This window comes from Triturus cristatus, chromosome 2_2 (assembly GCF_964204655.1).
Source record: "Triturus cristatus chromosome 2_2, aTriCri1.1, whole genome shotgun sequence".
Classification (NCBI taxonomy): domain Eukaryota; kingdom Metazoa; phylum Chordata; class Amphibia; order Caudata; family Salamandridae; genus Triturus; species Triturus cristatus.
In genome coordinates, this window is record NC_140582.1 from 621,245,158 (window position 1) to 621,262,592 (window position 17,435).

The following is a 17,435-nucleotide window of genomic DNA, read 5'->3' on the forward strand; positions in this document are numbered from 1 at the left end:
ATGAGCAGCCTACCCAGGGTCCTGCGGAGAACCCCTCCCTGCTGAAGTGCGGGTCCTGCGAAGGTACGATACCGATGCGCATGGAGAAACGTGGAGTTTCACCGAGGCTAAGAACAGCACAGCAACAACAGCGTGAAGCAGAGCAAACCCATTGCGGAAGTTGTTACTGACCAAAGATCAAATAGCAGCGGCACCTATGAGAGGTTTCAATTTGCACAAGACTCAGAATACCATGAAGCACTGGGCTGACACGCCCATGGGGCGGACCCTAAAAACAATATAACTACTCACCTTTCGCTGCTGATCGCAAGATGCCGTTCCCGTGACAAAGGGCAACAGGATGCTCGAAACGCGTAGGGGAGAAGAAAGTGGCTGAACTTTGCTGTGCCCACTAAGTTGTTTGCGATGCTGCTTGGTGAAATAAATATGTTAACCACGCTACGAGTGGGTCTCCAATGGTGGGTGTCCTTGCATTTGGAATATGAGCGGCATACCCAGGTCGCGGAGAACCCCTCCCTGCTGAAGTGCGGGTCCTGCGAAGGTACGATACCGACGCGCATGGAGAAACGTGGAGTTTCACCGAGGCTAAGAACAGCACAGCAACAACAGCGTGAAGCAGAACAAACCCATTGCGGAAGTTGTTACTGACCAAAGATCAAATAGCAGCGGCACCTATGAGAGGTTTCAATTTGCACAAGACTCAGAATACCATGAAGCACTGGGCTGACACGCCCATGGGGCGGAACCTAAAAACAATATAACTACTCACCTTTCGCTGCTGATTGCAAGTTGCCGTTCCCGTGACAAAGGGCAACAGGATGCTCGAAACGCGTAGGGGAGAAGAAAGTGGCTGAACTTTGCTGTGCCCACTAAGTTGTTTGTGATGCTGCTTGGTGAAATAAATATGTTAACCACGCTACGAGTGGGTCTCCAATGGTGGGTGTCCTTGCATTTGGAATATGAGTGGCCTACCCAGGTCGCGGAGAACCCCTCCCTGCTGAAGTGCGGGTCCTGCGAAGGTACGATACCGACGCGCATGGAGAAACGTGGAGTTTCACCAAGGCTAAGAACAGCACAGCAACAACAGCGTGAAGCAGAGCAAACCCATTGCGGAAGTTGTTACTGACCAAAGATCAAATAGCAGCGGCACCTATGAGAGGTTTCAATTTGCACAAGACTCAGAATACCATGAAGCACTGGGCTGACACGCCCATGGGGCGGAACCTAAAAACAATATAACTACTCACCTTTCGCTGATGATCGCAAGATGCCATTCCTGTGACAAAGGGCAACAGGATGCTCGAAACGCGTAGGGGAGAAGAAAGTGGCTGAACTTTGCTGTGCCCACTAAGTTGTTTGCGATGCTGCTTGGTGAAATAAAGATGTTAACCACGCTACGAGTGGGTCTCCAATGGTGGGTGTCCTTGCATTTGGAATATGAGCGGCCTACCCAGGTCGCGGAGAACCCCTCCCTGCTGAAGTGCGGGTCCTGCGAAAGTACGATACCGACGCGCATGGAGAAACGTGGAGTTTCACCGAGGCTAAGAACAGCACAGCAACAACAGCGTGAAGCAGAGCAAACCCATTGCGGAAGTTGTTACTGACCAAAGATCAAATAGCAGCGGCACCTATGAGAGGTTTCAATTTGCACAAGACTCAGAATACCATGAAGCACTGGGCTGACACGCTAATGGGGCGGAACCTAAAAACAATATAACTACTCACCTTTCGCTGCTGATCGCAAGATGCCATTCCTGTGACAAAGGGCAACAGGATGCTCGAAACGCGTAGGGGAGAAGAAAGTGGCTGAACTTTGCTGTGCCCACTAAGTTTTTTGCGATGCTGCTTGGTGAAATAAAGATGTTAACCACGCTACGAGTGGGTCTCCAATGGTGGGTGTCCTTGCATTTGGAATATGAGCGGCCTACCCAGGTCGTGGAGAACCCCTCCCTGCTGAAGTGCGGGTCCTGCGAAGGTACGATACCGATGCGCATGGAGAAACGTGGAGTTTCACCGAGGCTAAGAACAGCAAAGCAACAACAGCGTGAAGCAGAGCAAACCCATTGCGGAAGTTGTTACTGACCAAAGATCAAATAGCAGCAGCACCTATGAGAGGTTTCAATTTGCACAAGACTCAGAATACCATGAAGCACTGGGCTGACACGCCCATGGGGCGGAACCTAAAAACAATATAACTACTCACCTTTCGCTGCTGATCGCAAGATGCCGTTCCCGTGACAAAGAGCAACAGGATGCTCGAAACGCGTAGGGGAGAAGAAAGTGGCTGAACTTTGCTGTGCCCACTAAGTTGTTTGCGATGCTGCTTGGTGAAATAAAGATGTTAACCACGCTACGAGTGGGTCTCCAATGGTGGGTGTCCTTGCATTTGGAATATGAGCGGCCTACCCAGGTCGCGGAGAACCCCTCCCTGCTGAAGTGCGGGTCCTGCGAAGGTACGATACCGATGCGCATGGAGAAACGTGGAGTTTCACTGAGGCTAAGAACAGCACAGCAACAACAGCGTGAAGCAGAGCAAACCCATTGCGGAAGTTGTTACTGACCAGAGATCAAATGGCAGCGGCACCTATGAGAGGTTTCAATTTGCACAAGACTCAGAATACCATGAAGCACTGGGCTGACACGCCCATGGGGCGGAACCTAAAAACAATATAACTACTCACCTTTCGCTGCTGATCGCAAGATGCCGTTCGCGTGACAAAGGGCAACAGGATGCTCGAAACGCGTAGGGGAGAAGAAAGTGGCTGAACTTTGCTGTGCCCACTAAGTTGTTTGCGATGCTGCTTGGTGAAATAAATATGTTAACCACGCTACGAGTGGGTCTCCAATGGTGGGTGTCCTTGCATTTGGAATATGAGTGGCCTACCCAGGTCGCGGAGATCCCCTCCCTGCTGAAGTGCGGGTCCTGCGAAGGTACGATACCGACGCGCATGGAGAAACGTGGAGTTTCACCGAGGCTAAGAACAGCACAGCAACAACAGCGTGAAGCAGAGCAAACCCATTGCGGAAGTTGTTACTGACCAAAGATCAAATAGCAGTGGCACCTATGAGAGGTTTCAATTTGCACAAGACTCAGAATACCATGAAGCACTGGGCTGACACGCCCATGGGGCGGAACCTAAAAACAATATAACTACTCACCTTTCGCTGCTGATCGCAAGATGCCATTCCCGTGACAAAGGGCAACAGGATGCTCGAAACGCGTAGGGTAGAAGAAAGTGGCTGAACTTTGCTGTGCCCACTAAGTTGTTTGCGATGCTGCTTGGTGAAATAAAGATGTTAACCACGCTACGAGTGGGTCTCCAATGGTGGGTGTCCTTACATTTGGAATATGAGCGGCCTACCCAGGTCGCGGAGAACCCCTCCCTGCTGAAGTGCGGGTCCTGCGAAGGTACGATACCGATGCGCATGGAGAAACGTGGAGTTTCACCGAGGCTAAGAACAGCACAGCAACAACAGCGTGAAGCAGAGCAAACCCATTGCGGAAGTTGTTACTGACCAAAGATCAAATAGCAGCGGCACCTATGAGAGGTTTCAATTTGCACAAGACTCAGAATACCATGAAGCACTGGGCTGACACGCCCATGGGGCGGAACCTAAAAACAATATAACTACTCACCTTTCGCTGCTGATCGCAAGATGCCGTTCCCGTGACAAAGGGCAACAGGATGCTCGAAACGCGTAGGGGAGAAGAAAGTGGCTGAACTTTGCTGTGCCCACTAAGTTGTTTGCGATGCTGCTTGGTGAAATAAATATGTTAACCACGCTACGAGTGGGTCTCCAATGGTGGGTGTCCTTGCATTTGGAATATGAGCGGCCTACCCAGGTCGCGGAGAACCCCTCCCTGCTGAAGTGCGGGTCCTGCGAAGGTACGATACCGACGCGCATGGAGAAACGTGGAGTTTCACCGAGGCTAAGAACAGCACAGCAACAACAGCGTGAAGCAGAGCAAACCCATTGCGGAAGTTGTTACTGACCAAAGATCAAATAGCAGCGGCACCTATGAGAGGTTTCAATTTGCACAAGACTCAGAATACCATGAAGCACTGGGCTGACACGCCCATGGGGCGGAACCTAAAAACAATATAACTACTCACCTTTCACTGCTGATCGCAAGATGCCATTCCTGTGACAAAGGGCAACAGGATGCTCGAAACGCGTAGGGGAGAAGAAAGTGGCTGAACTTTGCTGTGCCCACTAAGTTGTTTGCGATGCTGCTTGGTGAAATAAAGATGTTAACCACGCTACGAGTGGGTCTCCAATGGTGGGTGTCCTTGCATTTGGAATATGAGCGGCCTACCCAGGTCGCGGAGAACCCCTCCCTGCTGAAGTGCGGGTCCTGCGAAGGTACGATACCGACGCGCATGGAGAAACGTGGAGTTTCACCGAGGCTAAGAACAGCACAGCAACAACAGCGGGAAGCAGAGCAAACCCATTGCGGAAGTTGTTACTGACCAAAGATCAAATAGCAGCGGCACCTATGAGAGGTTTCAATTTGCACAAGACTCAGAATACCATGAAGCACTGGGCTGACACGCCCATGGGGCGGAACCTAAAAACAATATAACTACTCACCTTTCGCTGCTGATCGCAAGATGCCATTCCCGTGACAAAGAGCAACAGGATGCTCGAAACGCGTAGGGGAGAAGAAAGTGGCTGAACTTTGCTGTGCCCACTAAGTTGTTTGCGATGCTGCTTGGTGAAATAAAGATGTTAACCACGCTACGAGTGGGTCTCCAATGGTGGGTGTCCTTGCATTTGGAATATGAGCGGCCTACCCAGGTCGCGGAGAACCCCTCCCTGCTGAAGTGCGGGTCCTGCGAAGGTACGATACCGATGCGCATGGAGAAACGTGGAGTTTCACCGAGGCTAAGAACAGCACAGTAACAACAGCGTGAAGCAGAGCAAACCCATTGCGGAAGTTGTTACTGACCAAAGATCAAATAGCAGCGGCACCTATGAGAGGTTTCAATTTGCACAAGACTCAGAATACCATGAAGCACTGGGCTGACACGCCCATGGGGCGGAACCTAAAAACAATATAACTACTCACCTTTCGCTGCTGATCGCAAGATGCCGTTCCCGTGACAAAGGGCAACAGGATGCTCGAAACGCGTAGGGGAGAAGAAAGTGGCTGAACTTTGCTGTGCCCACTAAGTTGTTTGCGATGCTGCTTGGTGAAATAAATATGTTAACCACGCTACGAGTGGGTCTCCAATGGTGGGTGTCCTTGCATTTGGAATATGAGTGGCCTACCCAGGTCGCGGAGAACCCCTCCCTGCTGAAGTGCGGGTCCTGCGAAGGTACGATACCGACGCGCATGGAGAAACGTGGAGTTTCACCGAGGCTAAGAACAGCACAGCAACAACAGCGTGAAGCAGAGCAAACCCATTGCGGAAGTTGTTACTGACCAAAGATCAAATAGCAGCGGCACCTATGAGAGGTTTCAATTTGCACAAGACTCAGAATACCATGAAGCACTGGGCTGACACGCCCATGGGGCGGAACCTAAAAACAATATAACTACTCACCTTTCGCTGCTGATCGCAAGATGCCATTCCCGTGACAAAGGGCAACAGGATGCTCGAAACGCGTAGGGGAGAAGAAAGTGACTGAACTTTGCTGTGCCCACTAAGTTGTTTGCGATGCTGCTTGGTGAAATAAAGATGTTAACCACGCTACGAGTGGGTCTCCAATGGTGGGTGTCCTTGCATTTGGAATATGAGCGGCCTACCCAGGTCGCGGAGAACCCCTCCCTGCTGAAGTGCGGGTCCTGCGAAGGTACGATACCGACGCGCATGGAGAAACGTGGAGTTTCACCGAGGCTAAGAACAGCACAGCAACAACAGCGTGAAGCAGAGCAAACCCATTGCGGAAGTTGTTACTGACCAAAGATCAAATGGCAGCGGCACCTATGAGAGGTTTCAATTTGCACAAGACTCAGAATACCATGAAGCACTGGGCTGACAAGCTAATTGGGCGGAACCTAAAAACAATATAACTACTCACCTTTCGCTGCTGATCGCAAGATGCCATTCCTGTGACAAAGGGCAACAGGATGCTCGAAACGCGTAGGGGAGAAGAAAGTGGCTGAACTTTGCTGTGCCCACTAAGTTTTTTGCGATGCTGCTTGGTGAAATAAAGATGTTAACCACGCTACGAGTGGGTCTCCAATGGTGGGTGTCCTTGCATTTGGAATATGAGCGGCCTACCCAGGTCGTGGAGAACCCCTCCCTGCTGAAGTGCGGGTCCTGCGAAGGTACGATACCGATGCGCATGGAGAAACGTGGAGTTTCACCGAGGCTAAGAACAGCACAGCAACAACAGCGTGAAGCAGAGCAAACCCATTGCGGAAGTTGTTACTGACCAAAGATCAAATAGCAGCGGCACCTATGAGAGGTTTCAATTTGCACAAGACTCAGAATACCATGAAGCACTGGGCTGACACGCCCATGGGGCGGAACCTAAAAACAATATAACTACTCACCTTTCGCTGCTGATCGCAAGATGCCGTTCCCGTGACAAAGGGCAACAGGATGCTCGAAACGCGTAGGGGAGAAGAAAGTGGCTGAACTTTGCTGTGCCCACTAAGTTGTTTGCGATGCTGCTTGGTGAAATAAATATGTTAACCACGCTACGAGTGGGTCTCCAATGGTGGGTGTCCTTGCATTTGGAATATGAGCAGCCTACCCAGGGTCCTGCGGAGAACCCCTCCCTGCTGAAGTGCGGGTCCTGCGAAGGTACGATACCGATGCGCATGGAGAAACGTGGAGTTTCACCGAGGCTAAGAACAGCACAGCAACAACAGCGTGAAGCAGAGCAAACCCATTGCGGAAGTTGTTACTGACCAAAGATCAAATAGCAGCGGCACCTATGAGAGGTTTCAATTTGCACAAGACTCAGAATACCATGAAGCACTGGGCTGACACGCCCATGGGGCGGACCCTAAAAACAATATAACTACTCACCTTTCGCTGCTGATCGCAAGATGCCGTTCCCGTGACAAAGGGCAACAGGATGCTCGAAACGCGTAGGGGAGAAGAAAGTGGCTGAACTTTGCTGTGCCCACTAAGTTGTTTGCGATGCTGCTTGGTGAAATAAATATGTTAACCACGCTACGAGTGGGTCTCCAATGGTGGGTGTCCTTGCATTTGGAATATGAGCGGCATACCCAGGTCGCGGAGAACCCCTCCCTGCTGAAGTGCGGGTCCTGCGAAGGTACGATACCGACGCGCATGGAGAAACGTGGAGTTTCACCGAGGCTAAGAACAGCACAGCAACAACAGCGTGAAGCAGAACAAACCCATTGCGGAAGTTGTTACTGACCAAAGATCAAATAGCAGCGGCACCTATGAGAGGTTTCAATTTGCACAAGACTCAGAATACCATGAAGCACTGGGCTGACACGCCCATGGGGCGGAACCTAAAAACAATATAACTACTCACCTTTCGCTGCTGATTGCAAGTTGCCGTTCCCGTGACAAAGGGCAACAGGATGCTCGAAACGCGTAGGGGAGAAGAAAGTGGCTGAACTTTGCTGTGCCCACTAAGTTGTTTGTGATGCTGCTTGGTGAAATAAATATGTTAACCACGCTACGAGTGGGTCTCCAATGGTGGGTGTCCTTGCATTTGGAATATGAGTGGCCTACCCAGGTCGCGGAGAACCCCTCCCTGCTGAAGTGCGGGTCCTGCGAAGGTACGATACCGACGCGCATGGAGAAACGTGGAGTTTCACCAAGGCTAAGAACAGCACAGCAACAACAGCGTGAAGCAGAGCAAACCCATTGCGGAAGTTGTTACTGACCAAAGATCAAATAGCAGCGGCACCTATGAGAGGTTTCAATTTGCACAAGACTCAGAATACCATGAAGCACTGGGCTGACACGCCCATGGGGCGGAACCTAAAAACAATATAACTACTCACCTTTCGCTGATGATCGCAAGATGCCATTCCTGTGACAAAGGGCAACAGGATGCTCGAAACGCGTAGGGGAGAAGAAAGTGGCTGAACTTTGCTGTGCCCACTAAGTTGTTTGCGATGCTGCTTGGTGAAATAAAGATGTTAACCACGCTACGAGTGGGTCTCCAATGGTGGGTGTCCTTGCATTTGGAATATGAGCGGCCTACCCAGGTCGCGGAGAACCCCTCCCTGCTGAAGTGCGGGTCCTGCGAAAGTACGATACCGACGCGCATGGAGAAACGTGGAGTTTCACCGAGGCTAAGAACAGCACAGCAACAACAGCGTGAAGCAGAGCAAACCCATTGCGGAAGTTGTTACTGACCAAAGATCAAATAGCAGCGGCACCTATGAGAGGTTTCAATTTGCACAAGACTCAGAATACCATGAAGCACTGGGCTGACACGCTAATGGGGCGGAACCTAAAAACAATATAACTACTCACCTTTCGCTGCTGATCGCAAGATGCCATTCCTGTGACAAAGGGCAACAGGATGCTCGAAACGCGTAGGGGAGAAGAAAGTGGCTGAACTTTGCTGTGCCCACTAAGTTTTTTGCGATGCTGCTTGGTGAAATAAAGATGTTAACCACGCTACGAGTGGGTCTCCAATGGTGGGTGTCCTTGCATTTGGAATATGAGCGGCCTACCCAGGTCGTGGAGAACCCCTCCCTGCTGAAGTGCGGGTCCTGCGAAGGTACGATACCGATGCGCATGGAGAAACGTGGAGTTTCACCGAGGCTAAGAACAGCAAAGCAACAACAGCGTGAAGCAGAGCAAACCCATTGCGGAAGTTGTTACTGACCAAAGATCAAATAGCAGCAGCACCTATGAGAGGTTTCAATTTGCACAAGACTCAGAATACCATGAAGCACTGGGCTGACACGCCCATGGGGCGGAACCTAAAAACAATATAACTACTCACCTTTCGCTGCTGATCGCAAGATGCCGTTCCCGTGACAAAGAGCAACAGGATGCTCGAAACGCGTAGGGGAGAAGAAAGTGGCTGAACTTTGCTGTGCCCACTAAGTTGTTTGCGATGCTGCTTGGTGAAATAAAGATGTTAACCACGCTACGAGTGGGTCTCCAATGGTGGGTGTCCTTGCATTTGGAATATGAGCGGCCTACCCAGGTCGCGGAGAACCCCTCCCTGCTGAAGTGCGGGTCCTGCGAAGGTACGATACCGATGCGCATGGAGAAACGTGGAGTTTCACTGAGGCTAAGAACAGCACAGCAACAACAGCGTGAAGCAGAGCAAACCCATTGCGGAAGTTGTTACTGACCAGAGATCAAATGGCAGCGGCACCTATGAGAGGTTTCAATTTGCACAAGACTCAGAATACCATGAAGCACTGGGCTGACACGCCCATGGGGCGGAACCTAAAAACAATATAACTACTCACCTTTCGCTGCTGATCGCAAGATGCCGTTCGCGTGACAAAGGGCAACAGGATGCTCGAAACGCGTAGGGGAGAAGAAAGTGGCTGAACTTTGCTGTGCCCACTAAGTTGTTTGCGATGCTGCTTGGTGAAATAAATATGTTAACCACGCTACGAGTGGGTCTCCAATGGTGGGTGTCCTTGCATTTGGAATATGAGTGGCCTACCCAGGTCGCGGAGATCCCCTCCCTGCTGAAGTGCGGGTCCTGCGAAGGTACGATACCGACGCGCATGGAGAAACGTGGAGTTTCACCGAGGCTAAGAACAGCACAGCAACAACAGCGTGAAGCAGAGCAAACCCATTGCGGAAGTTGTTACTGACCAAAGATCAAATAGCAGTGGCACCTATGAGAGGTTTCAATTTGCACAAGACTCAGAATACCATGAAGCACTGGGCTGACACGCCCATGGGGCGGAACCTAAAAACAATATAACTACTCACCTTTCGCTGCTGATCGCAAGATGCCATTCCCGTGACAAAGGGCAACAGGATGCTCGAAACGCGTAGGGTAGAAGAAAGTGGCTGAACTTTGCTGTGCCCACTAAGTTGTTTGCGATGCTGCTTGGTGAAATAAAGATGTTAACCACGCTACGAGTGGGTCTCCAATGGTGGGTGTCCTTACATTTGGAATATGAGCGGCCTACCCAGGTCGCGGAGAACCCCTCCCTGCTGAAGTGCGGGTCCTGCGAAGGTACGATACCGATGCGCATGGAGAAACGTGGAGTTTCACCGAGGCTAAGAACAGCACAGCAACAACAGCGTGAAGCAGAGCAAACCCATTGCGGAAGTTGTTACTGACCAAAGATCAAATAGCAGCGGCACCTATGAGAGGTTTCAATTTGCACAAGACTCAGAATACCATGAAGCACTGGGCTGACACGCCCATGGGGCGGAACCTAAAAACAATATAACTACTCACCTTTCGCTGCTGATCGCAAGATGCCGTTCCCGTGACAAAGGGCAACAGGATGCTCGAAACGCGTAGGGGAGAAGAAAGTGGCTGAACTTTGCTGTGCCCACTAAGTTGTTTGCGATGCTGCTTGGTGAAATAAATATGTTAACCACGCTACGAGTGGGTCTCCAATGGTGGGTGTCCTTGCATTTGGAATATGAGCGGCCTACCCAGGTCGCGGAGAACCCCTCCCTGCTGAAGTGCGGGTCCTGCGAAGGTACGATACCGACGCGCATGGAGAAACGTGGAGTTTCACCGAGGCTAAGAACAGCACAGCAACAACAGCGTGAAGCAGAGCAAACCCATTGCGGAAGTTGTTACTGACCAAAGATCAAATAGCAGCGGCACCTATGAGAGGTTTCAATTTGCACAAGACTCAGAATACCATGAAGCACTGGGCTGACACGCCCATGGGGCGGAACCTAAAAACAATATAACTACTCACCTTTCACTGCTGATCGCAAGATGCCATTCCTGTGACAAAGGGCAACAGGATGCTCGAAACGCGTAGGGGAGAAGAAAGTGGCTGAACTTTGCTGTGCCCACTAAGTTGTTTGCGATGCTGCTTGGTGAAATAAAGATGTTAACCACGCTACGAGTGGGTCTCCAATGGTGGGTGTCCTTGCATTTGGAATATGAGCGGCCTACCCAGGTCGCGGAGAACCCCTCCCTGCTGAAGTGCGGGTCCTGCGAAGGTACGATACCGACGCGCATGGAGAAACGTGGAGTTTCACCGAGGCTAAGAACAGCACAGCAACAACAGCGGGAAGCAGAGCAAACCCATTGCGGAAGTTGTTACTGACCAAAGATCAAATAGCAGCGGCACCTATGAGAGGTTTCAATTTGCACAAGACTCAGAATACCATGAAGCACTGGGGTGACACGCCCATGGGGCGGAACCTAAAAACAATATAACTACTCACCTTTCGCTGCTGATCGCAAGATGCCATTCCCGTGACAAAGAGCAACAGGATGCTCGAAACGCGTAGGGGAGAAGAAAGTGGCTGAACTTTGCTGTGCCCACTAAGTTGTTTGCGATGCTGCTTGGTGAAATAAAGATGTTAACCACGCTACGAGTGGGTCTCCAATGGTGGGTGTCCTTGCATTTGGAATATGAGCGGCCTACCCAGGTCGCGGAGAACCCCTCCCTGCTGAAGTGCGGGTCCTGCGAAGGTACGATACCGATGCGCATGGAGAAACGTGGAGTTTCACCGAGGCTAAGAACAGCACAGTAACAACAGCGTGAAGCAGAGCAAACCCATTGCGGAAGTTGTTACTGACCAAAGATCAAATAGCAGCGGCACCTATGAGAGGTTTCAATTTGCACAAGACTCAGAATACCATGAAGCACTGGGCTGACACGCCCATGGGGCGGAACCTAAAAACAATATAACTACTCACCTTTCGCTGCTGATCGCAAGATGCCGTTCCCGTGACAAAGGGCAACAGGATGCTCGAAACGCGTAGGGGAGAAGAAAGTGGCTGAACTTTGCTGTGCCCACTAAGTTGTTTGCGATGCTGCTTGGTGAAATAAATATGTTAACCACGCTACGAGTGGGTCTCCAATGGTGGGTGTCCTTGCATTTGGAATATGAGTGGCCTACCCAGGTCGCGGAGAACCCCTCCCTGCTGAAGTGCGGGTCCTGCGAAGGTACGATACCGACGCGCATGGAGAAACGTGGAGTTTCACCGAGGCTAAGAACAGCACAGCAACAACAGCGTGAAGCAGAGCAAACCCATTGCGGAAGTTGTTACTGACCAAAGATCAAATAGCAGCGGCACCTATGAGAGGTTTCAATTTGCACAAGACTCAGAATACCATGAAGCACTGGGCTGACACGCCCATGGGGCGGAACCTAAAAACAATATAACTACTCACCTTTCGCTGCTGATCGCAAGATGCCATTCCCGTGACAAAGGGCAACAGGATGCTCGAAACGCGTAGGGGAGAAGAAAGTGACTGAACTTTGCTGTGCCCACTAAGTTGTTTGCGATGCTGCTTGGTGAAATAAAGATGTTAACCACGCTACGAGTGGGTCTCCAATGGTGGGTGTCCTTGCATTTGGAATATGAGCGGCCTACCCAGGTCGCGGAGAACCCCTCCCTGCTGAAGTGCGGGTCCTGCGAAGGTACGATACCGACGCGCATGGAGAAACGTGGAGTTTCACCGAGGCTAAGAACAGCACAGCAACAACAGCGTGAAGCAGAGCAAACCCATTGCGGAAGTTGTTACTGACCAAAGATCAAATGGCAGCGGCACCTATGAGAGGTTTCAATTTGCACAAGACTCAGAATACCATGAAGCACTGGGCTGACAAGCTAATTGGGCGGAACCTAAAAACAATATAACTACTCACCTTTCGCTGCTGATCGCAAGATGCCATTCCTGTGACAAAGGGCAACAGGATGCTCGAAACGCGTAGGGGAGAAGAAAGTGGCTGAACTTTGCTGTGCCCACTAAGTTTTTTGCGATGCTGCTTGGTGAAATAAAGATGTTAACCACGCTACGAGTGGGTCTCCAATGGTGGGTGTCCTTGCATTTGGAATATGAGCGGCCTACCCAGGTCGTGGAGAACCCCTCCCTGCTGAAGTGCGGGTCCTGCGAAGGTACGATACCGATGCGCATGGAGAAACGTGGAGTTTCACCGAGGCTAAGAACAGCACAGCAACAACAGCGTGAAGCAGAGCAAACCCATTGCGGAAGTTGTTACTGACCAAAGATCAAATAGCAGCGGCACCTATGAGAGGTTTCAATTTGCACAAGACTCAGAATACCATGAAGCACTGGGCTGACACGCCCATGGGGCGGAACCTAAAAACAATATAACTACTCACCTTTCGCTGCTGATCGCAAGATGCCGTTCCCGTGACAAAGGGCAACAGGATGCTCGAAACGCGTAGGGGAGAAGAAAGTGGCTGAACTTTGCTGTGCCCACTAAGTTGTTTGCGATGCTGCTTGGTGAAATAAATATGTTAACCACGCTACGAGTGGGTCTCCAATGGTGGGTGTCCTTGCATTTGGAATATGAGCAGCCTACCCAGGGTCCTGCGGAGAACCCCTCCCTGCTGAAGTGCGGGTCCTGCGAAGGTACGATACCGATGCGCATGGAGAAACGTGGAGTTTCACCGAGGCTAAGAACAGCACAGCAACAACAGCGTGAAGCAGAGCAAACCCATTGCGGAAGTTGTTACTGACCAAAGATCAAATAGCAGCGGCACCTATGAGAGGTTTCAATTTGCACAAGACTCAGAATACCATGAAGCACTGGGCTGACACGCCCATGGGGCGGACCCTAAAAACAATATAACTACTCACCTTTCGCTGCTGATCGCAAGATGCCGTTCCCGTGACAAAGGGCAACAGGATGCTCGAAACGCGTAGGGGAGAAGAAAGTGGCTGAACTTTGCTGTGCCCACTAAGTTGTTTGCGATGCTGCTTGGTGAAATAAATATGTTAACCACGCTACGAGTGGGTCTCCAATGGTGGGTGTCCTTGCATTTGGAATATGAGCGGCATACCCAGGTCGCGGAGAACCCCTCCCTGCTGAAGTGCGGGTCCTGCGAAGGTACGATACCGACGCGCATGGAGAAACGTGGAGTTTCACCGAGGCTAAGAACAGCACAGCAACAACAGCGTGAAGCAGAACAAACCCATTGCGGAAGTTGTTACTGACCAAAGATCAAATAGCAGCGGCACCTATGAGAGGTTTCAATTTGCACAAGACTCAGAATACCATGAAGCACTGGGCTGACACGCCCATGGGGCGGAACCTAAAAACAATATAACTACTCACCTTTCGCTGCTGATTGCAAGTTGCCGTTCCCGTGACAAAGGGCAACAGGATGCTCGAAACGCGTAGGGGAGAAGAAAGTGGCTGAACTTTGCTGTGCCCACTAAGTTGTTTGTGATGCTGCTTGGTGAAATAAATATGTTAACCACGCTACGAGTGGGTCTCCAATGGTGGGTGTCCTTGCATTTGGAATATGAGTGGCCTACCCAGGTCGCGGAGAACCCCTCCCTGCTGAAGTGCGGGTCCTGCGAAGGTACGATACCGACGCGCATGGAGAAACGTGGAGTTTCACCAAGGCTAAGAACAGCACAGCAACAACAGCGTGAAGCAGAGCAAACCCATTGCGGAAGTTGTTACTGACCAAAGATCAAATAGCAGCGGCACCTATGAGAGGTTTCAATTTGCACAAGACTCAGAATACCATGAAGCACTGGGCTGACACGCCCATGGGGCGGAACCTAAAAACAATATAACTACTCACCTTTCGCTGATGATCGCAAGATGCCATTCCTGTGACAAAGGGCAACAGGATGCTCGAAACGCGTAGGGGAGAAGAAAGTGGCTGAACTTTGCTGTGCCCACTAAGTTGTTTGCGATGCTGCTTGGTGAAATAAAGATGTTAACCACGCTACGAGTGGGTCTCCAATGGTGGGTGTCCTTGCATTTGGAATATGAGCGGCCTACCCAGGTCGCGGAGAACCCCTCCCTGCTGAAGTGCGGGTCCTGCGAAAGTACGATACCGACGCGCATGGAGAAACGTGGAGTTTCACCGAGGCTAAGAACAGCACAGCAACAACAGCGTGAAGCAGAGCAAACCCATTGCGGAAGTTGTTACTGACCAAAGATCAAATAGCAGCGGCACCTATGAGAGGTTTCAATTTGCACAAGACTCAGAATACCATGAAGCACTGGGCTGACACGCTAATGGGGCGGAACCTAAAAACAATATAACTACTCACCTTTCGCTGCTGATCGCAAGATGCCATTCCTGTGACAAAGGGCAACAGGATGCTCGAAACGCGTAGGGGAGAAGAAAGTGGCTGAACTTTGCTGTGCCCACTAAGTTTTTTGCGATGCTGCTTGGTGAAATAAAGATGTTAACCACGCTACGAGTGGGTCTCCAATGGTGGGTGTCCTTGCATTTGGAATATGAGCGGCCTACCCAGGTCGTGGAGAACCCCTCCCTGCTGAAGTGCGGGTCCTGCGAAGGTACGATACCGATGCGCATGGAGAAACGTGGAGTTTCACCGAGGCTAAGAACAGCAAAGCAACAACAGCGTGAAGCAGAGCAAACCCATTGCGGAAGTTGTTACTGACCAAAGATCAAATAGCAGCAGCACCTATGAGAGGTTTCAATTTGCACAAGACTCAGAATACCATGAAGCACTGGGCTGACACGCCCATGGGGCGGAACCTAAAAACAATATAACTACTCACCTTTCGCTGCTGATCGCAAGATGCCGTTCCCGTGACAAAGGGCAACAGGATTCTCGAAACGCGTAGGGGAGAAGAAAGTGGCTGAACTTTGCTGTGCCCACTAAGTTGTTTGCGATGCTGCTTGGTGAAATAAATATGTTAACCACGCTACGAGTGGGTCTCCAATGGTGGGTGTCCTTGCATTTGGAATATGAGCGGCCTACCCAGGGTCCTGCGGAGAACCCCTCCCTGCTGAAGTGCGGGTCCTGCGAAGGTTCGATACCGATGCGCATGGAGAAACGTGGAGTTTCACCGAGGCTAAGAACAGCACAGCAACAACAGCGTGAAGCAGAGCAAACCCATTGCGGAAGTTGTTACTGACCAAAGATCAAATAGCAGCGGCACCTATGAGAGGTTTCAATTTGCACAAGACTCAGAATACCATGAAGCACTGGGCTGACACGCCCATGGGGCGGAACCTAAAAACAATATAACTACTCACCTTTCGCTGCTGATCGCAAGATGCCGTTCCCGTGACAAAGGGCAACAGGATGCTCGAAACGCGTAGGGGAGAAGAAAGTGGCTGAACTTTGCTGTGCCCACTAAGTTGTTTGCGATGCTGCTTGGTGAAATAAATATGTTAACCACGCTACGAGTGGGTCTCCAATGGTGGGTGTCCTTGCATTTGGAATATGAGTGGCCTACCCAGGTCGCGGAGATCCCCTCCCTGCTGAAGTGCGGGTCCTGCGAAGGTACGATACCGACGCGCATGGAGAAACGTGGAGTTTCACCGAGGCTAAGAACAGCACAGCAACAACAGCGTGAAGCAGAGCAAACCCATTGCGGAAGTTGTTACTGACCAAAGATCAAATAGCAGTGGCACCTATGAGAGGTTTCAATTTGCACAAGACTCAGAATACCATGAAGCACTGGGCTGACACGCCCATGGGGCGGAACCTAAAAACAATATAACTACTCACCTTTCGCTGCTGATCGCAAGATGCCATTCCCGTGACAAAGGGCAACAGGATGCTCGAAACGCGTAGGGGAGAAGAAAGTGGCTGAACTTTGCTGTGCCCACTAAGTTGTTTGCGATGCTGCTTGGTGAAATAAAGATGTTAACCACGCTACGAGTGGGTCTCCAATGGTGGGTGTCCTTGCATTTGGAATATGAGCGGCCTACCCAGGTCGCGGAGAACCCCTCCCTGCTGAAGTGCGGGTCCTGCGAAGGTACGATACCGATGCGCATGGAGAAACGTGGAGTTTCACCGAGGCTAAGAACAGCACAGCAACAACAGCGTGAAGCAGAGCAAACCCATTGCGGAAGTTGTTACTGACCAAAGATCAAATAGCAGCGGCACCTATGAGAGGTTTCAATTTGCACAAGACTCAGAATACCATGAAGCACTGGGCTGACACGCCCATGGGGCGGAACCTAAAAACAATATAACTACTCACCTTTCGCTGCTGATCGCAAGATGCCGTTCCCGTGACAAAGGGCAACAGGATGCTCGAAACGCGTAGGGGAGAAGAAAGTGGCTGAACTTTGCTGTGCCCACTAAGTTGTTTGCGATGCTGCTTGGTGAAATAAATATGTTAACCACGCTACGAGTGGGTCTCCAATGGTGGGTGTCCTTGCATTTGGAATATGAGCGGCCTACCCAGGTCGCGGAGAACCCCTCCCTGCTGAAGTGCGGGTCCTGCGAAGGTACGATACCGACGCGCATGGAGAAACGTGGAGTTTCACCGAGGCTAAGAACAGCACAGCAACAACAGCGTGAAGCAGAGCAAACCCATTGCGGAAGTTGTTACTGACCAAAGATCAAATAGCAGCGGCACCTATGAGAGGTTTCAATTTGCACA